Here is a 6000-nt window from a genome sequence, read left to right as displayed (position 1 = left end):
GTAGAATTCAAATAGCTCTGATACATTTTGTGGTCTGCGCCGACTCGCGCATGTGATCCGCTCCGTGCTATCGTGTCTCTGGACCGGAGCAGAGTGTGTGTGTGTGCGGTGGTTAGCGTGACAGCGCGCAAAACCAGACTTCTTTTTTCCTCAATGGAAAGCATATTTACACTGTTTGAATCGTTCCCTGTCCCCCATATAGTGCACTACGTGCCATTCACTGTACAGAAAATACTAATTCTGTGGACAAGTGACCGATTTCAGCCGCGGCTTCAGCGTCTATTTTATAGTGCAGGGGGCGGGCGCTTCGGATTCTAGAGAGCATTTGATTGGACAGAAAGTTTGATGAGAAGCTGAAGTACGATGTGACGTCAAAAAAATCGTTGAGCCGTTTTGGCGGAAGTGACGAACTGCAAGCTTTGAATGCTTATATCTTCTAAATGCGAATTTTGTCACTGTTTTGGAGCACACTGCCTTATAGATCACCTTAAGACTAACATATTGATACTAACACCCAAAAAACTTTAATTTTGATTTCATGGGGACTTTAAGACTTGGATGCATAAAAGCATGTAAAAGTTTAAGTAGATACTTTTACAGTGCTTTCTGTCATTTAGGGGCTTGCAGTATAAATCATCATACACTTTCTTGAAAACTTTCCTCCTTAGATTTCTTCTTGTGTTTCGCTGACAAAATAAAATTACATGACAGTAAATGATGAACTGATGCCAGTGTGAACTCGAAACTTGAGTTATTCTTTATTATCTATAATAAAAGATTTCAAAAGTACATCTAGTGCCTTCTGTAATGGACTGTAAAACACATTAGCGATGGTCAAAACTACCTATACTTACAAAATCATTTAGTCAGTGGTTTATCTGAATGATACCTGATTTTCAGCCAGCGTTTAGACTCGCTCTTGCATTTTTACAAATGTTTTGAGTGCAACAGAATGGAAGAGAGCAAAGACGAGACATGTTTTTCAATGGCTAGACTACTTTTAACTGATTTAAAACACAAAACTCGTGGCAGAACGCTGAAAAACAGCTTGAGACGTGACGCATGTGACATGACGTCTGTCTGAATGTGCACGGTCGTAACATTTCAAAGAGGGCTACATACCGTGCAAACTGTCTAACAGCTAAAACAGCATGCTGTGAGCAAGCTAAAAATGTCAAAACAAGAAAATAAAATCGAAAACAGTTACTTGTGTGAACGTGTTTTTATTCCATGTCTTTTCTCTCACTAATCCGATTGTGTACTCAAGCCACCCCTGAGAAAGGACTGGTTCTGCTGGGCTTTCCTCAAGGTCATGAAGGTTAGATAGCAAATTACATAAGCTTTCCATCCAGGAAGGCAAACACTTGAGCATCAGAAGGCTTAACTGCTTCGCTCTGAGGAGCTGTCTTGGGATGTCAGCCTACTGTATATTCACCTAAAATGTTTATGAATATCTTTTGGCCTCAATCGAGGATTACCTGAGAGCCTTGAGAGACCTTTTAACATTAAACACTCAAAAGAGCTGCAACTACGTGCAATTGTGTTGCTGTAATCTGTGGTTAGGTTGACGAAAATGAGAAAAACGTACTTTAGATCCCTTCCTTCAACACTTCGGCAGATCGAGAGCCAGGGCTGCCAATGACAAAACACAGTTCTTTCTTAGTTATTCTTAGTTCATTTTGAGCTTAGCTTAGTCAGCTCGTCAATATGATCAATAATTGTTTGTTTCTGGCTATGTGACTCAAACACTGTGTCCTACTTCAATGACGACACCAGACGAAGCTACAAGATGCAACAAAATCAATCACAAATCACAGCCAATCAGAAGAGCAGGTGGGCGGAGCAATGGAACGTGAAGAAATAAATACATACTGAATTAATAAAAAAATAATTATTGTAACGTGATTCCAAAAAATGTACACGGTGACTGATACAGTCTTTGTCTTGGAATACACTTGTTTGTTCACAGTTTATTTACCCATTGTCACGTTCATTATGGCTATTTAAGTCATGCAAAAATATATTCAAACTCAAATGATAATATTTGAATGTTGTACAAAACAAACAAGCACCTGAGATAATCATTGAGCTGTCACAGAAATAGAAACCACAAGACAAAAACTATGATTAGCATGGAAAAGATTCCACTTCACATCTGGTTAGGACAAAATGTAAAGCATAGGCATCATCTACAGTATACGTTTTGCCATTTTTCACCATCACTATGAAACCGCTCGCAGCAGGATTATATCTAAAACAAATGAAGCATCTCATGAGTTATATTGATGAATTCCAGGAATATTCAGAGAGGCGGAAGTGAATTTCTCTAGTGAAGGGTCAGCTTGAGTTCTGTAGTGAGTCTAATGGTGATTCTGCATTTTCTCCTTTAGGCGCCATTCATACAGAATTGCATTTTTGCTTTGCTTTTGCACTGCTTTGCCATTGTCGACATGTGCTATATGGACGCCTTTGACCATTGCACTCACGTTGCAAGCTTTAAAAAAACAATTTTGAGACCTCACTTTTTTTCTTCCATTTGTGTCGCGTGTTTTTAAATGCAAAAACTAGTTTTTAAACACAAACACACATTCTGTGTGAAGTTTGCCTTGGTATTGATGTCTTGAATTAAACAACAGGGTCTCTGCACACAATTGTTTGGTGCACATAAATATTTGTAATATGATATACTAAATGAGCTAAATATGAAGGAACGATTTCACAATTTTAGCTATGGTTACTGTAAAACCATTACTATTTGTAGCATTTCCAAGACAGCAGACACTTATTTGTGCAGCTAGCGTCAGACTGAACTCTTTCTCCTTCTAATGCAATGGGTTATGACACGAAGCCATAAATGCCATTTGACAGCTATCAAATGAAAACAGATGCTAAAAAACTCAAATTATCCCTTGAGGACATGAGCGCAGCTGCCTGATGTGTTTGGATGTGTCGTGGGCCTGAGCTACACTGAAACTCCAGTCTTTATGGAAATCGTGTCGATGGTTACGTGAAGGCTCGTTATTATTTATCAACAAAAAAGCTGGAAATGTTTTATAGCCAGAGGACAGTAATAGTGAGTAAAGTGAAACAGAGTACATGCGTGAAATACACACTCCCATGTGCGTTTTGCTCATGATGACCTGTCAAAAGCGAATTCAATTTTCTCAGGCTGTCAATCACAGCTTTGAGAAGTGAATGCAAATGCTGTCTTAATCCTGTTTACACCACCAGTGAACTCAACTTTCAACGAGAGCTGGTGACTTCCAGTGGCATGACAAACAGTGATCTTTGGCAACAGGATGACAAAGCTGAGAAAAGTGTAACTTTATGCAAATGTGGAGGGACTTGATACGAACATATACTTCTGGAGTTTATGTGGTTTAATTTGAATGTAAAATTGCTTAAAAACTAGGCTGTTTTTCACCATAACTAATCGACACTTCGAAAAACATAATTAAAACAATAATAAATTAATTAATATATCGGTTGAAGTATAATGTCACTCCTTTATTTGCTATAGACTCTAAGCCCTCGATTTTGATAAGCATGTCTTAAATGAACAATGAATGTAATTGCCCAAATTTCAGCAACCATAAAAAACGAGCCGCCAAGAAATGTCAACAAACCTGAACATCCAAAATGATTGACAGGCAGTAAACCTTTCTGACTGGCTATACAAGGGCGGCCGTTCACCGGACACTTTTGGTGCGTTCAAGTCATGTCGGATAGATCGTATTTATGAGTTGAACGCACATGAACGCCACCACCAAGTCGCTATTACGAGTGGGAAACTCTACATTTTCTTTAAGTTACGCAGCTAGTTAATGAAATCCAAGTAAAAAAATGCTATCATTTTTGCACCTATAGGTGAAAAATCTTTTGATTTGCCATGTTGCAAGTTGCATTTAGCTAACAGCTTTTTTAAATCTCTGTATTTTAGCGTTTGTTGATGCTTAAAATCAGTTATACTGGGATCCTGGTCTAAAAAAAATATTAAAAACGCAAAACACACCTGATGCGAATTCTTTGCTCTTCATTTTCTATAAGCAGAGTTAACAGACACTGTTGTATTTTCTTGTAATTTATTAAAATGAGGTACACCGCCATCTTGTGCCGACTAAACTGACTTGAACGCACCTGACGTCGTAATTAGGCTATGACTTGTCAACTCGTAAGTACGAACGTCCCAGGATGACTTGAATGCAGCATTATATTCTGTTTACAGATAGCCTACTAGAACAACTGTCACAAGAGACATATTTGAGTTATATCTGTCGGTCTGAATGAACAATTTACATGTGGTATTAAAATGCTTACAGCACCGGTTTCAAGTCCGTAAATTCAGTCATTTTACTGTAACTGCTTAAATCTAAACAAATGCAAATGATGCCCTGTTGAAAAAACCAGCATATGCTGGTTAGGTATGTTTTGACACTGTGATGCTGGTCCTTTGCTGGTTTATGCTGGTCCTTTGCTGGTTTTAGCTGGTTATTTGCTGGTTTATGCTGGTCCTTTTGCTGGTTTATGCTGGTCATGTGCTGGCAAAGGACCAGCACAAACCAGCAAAGGACCAGCTTAAACCAGCAAAGGACCAGCATAAACCAGCAAAGAACCAGCTAAAACCAGCACAAACCAGCAAAGGACCAGCTTAAACCAGCATCCCAGCGTCAAAACAAAACTAACCAGCATATGCTGTTTTTTTCAACAGGGTGGGCCTTGTACACAAAAGCAATATATTACAGTTAAGTTGTTAATGAACGATTCCGCGATTTGTGGAGAACTGTGACAGAACGTGCCGCACGAACCGTGACCACAGACAGTTTCTTTCTCTCTGGCACTTGTTCCGTCAAACCGGGGAACGTTTCATCTTTAATGCGAGCTGGTTAATGAAGTTTAAGATTGTAATGACACTTCGCTTTAAATAATCCATTCCGCTGTCACGGTTAGTTTTAAAATGACCCTGTTGACCGTTTAGGTCAGAGACTGAGGTGAAAGGAGAACGGCTGCTTTACACGCTTCCCACAGCTCAAAATCATTTCAGATTGACAACCGAGCCCAGATATCTATTACGTGGTAATTCATCACATTTCCAAAATGTCATCAAATATTTGAGTAACCGGTGGATCATTCTGCAAAAGGAAAAAGATAATAATCAAAATGTATAATAATAAACAAAAAGAAAGCCAGCGCGCGAACAGATGCGCAATAAATGAGCGTGCGTTGCGCGACGTCACGAGCCACCTGAAATAAATGGGTTATGTTTTTATCTACAAAGACACCTTATCTTGAGCTATTTTCTCCACACAGTCGTCGAGAGACACGAGTATTCATTCTACTACATTGCCTTATGCGTTTATGAGCAAACAATTCGTAGCTGAATAAACAGCACGGCGCTCAATGCATTTAACAGTCTGTAAGTAAATAATATTCTAATGTTAGCAAATCAAACAAACTCAAATTCACTTTTTTCACGTCTTGCACATGCCCCATGGAGAGCGGGCACACACAATTATTGTTTACTGATTTGTCTTTTTCGTGTGGTTTAAGTACAAGTGAATTTGATTTTAATACCGCAAAACTATGTTGCTAAGAAGAAAAAGTAGTGGATGAAATCGCATCTAAGATTCGGCTTATATTAAGCACAGTGATTTATGATGGAAAGGTTGAAATGCGCGCACTTACCCCTATATTTTCAGAAGGCACTGGGTTTCTGCCACTCCTCCCAGAAAAAAACCGAGCACTAAATAGCCTTATGTTCCTATATTATCCTGCGTGCCAAGAAAGCCCGAGCGCTGTGGCGCGTGCCGGTGCCCCTGTCCCGAGCGCGAGCGCATCACAGTCTGTCAGAGCAGCGGAGGAATTTCCAGCGAGAGCTGCACAGACTGTAGTGAATGCCAGATAAGGCTATGGGACCCGCCAGGCATCATCAAAACAGCGGGGGAACTCTACGTCACTGCGGTTTCATTTGATGAACAGAACGCGGCAACTCGACTGTGCGCA

General features: G+C 39.7%; 1 protein-coding gene across 4 annotated transcripts in view; it reads right to left on the bottom strand.

Annotated features, from left to right (window-relative positions):
* LOC107692495 (A-kinase anchor protein SPHKAP) overlaps positions 1-6000 on the bottom strand; it is a 133542-nt gene that overhangs the window by 52913 nt on the left and 74629 nt on the right. Inside the window, exon 1 of one of the 4 annotated variants that reach the window (XM_016491578.1) lies at positions 5683-5845. The exons of the other annotated variants lie outside the window; for them this stretch is intronic. The gene's annotated coding sequence lies outside the window, so the exon portion shown is untranslated. Of the gene's footprint in view, positions 1-5682; positions 5846-6000 lie in introns of those variants that run through there. 4 annotated transcript variants of the gene reach the window in all.

The sequence above is a fragment of the Sinocyclocheilus anshuiensis genome, unplaced genomic scaffold (assembly GCF_001515605.1).
Source record: "Sinocyclocheilus anshuiensis isolate Anshui unplaced genomic scaffold, SAMN03320099.WGS_v1.1 scaffold1082, whole genome shotgun sequence".
Taxonomy (NCBI): domain Eukaryota; kingdom Metazoa; phylum Chordata; class Actinopteri; order Cypriniformes; family Cyprinidae; genus Sinocyclocheilus; species Sinocyclocheilus anshuiensis.
Note: the sequence above shows the minus strand (reverse complement) of the source record. Positions and strands in the feature narration are given on the sequence as shown.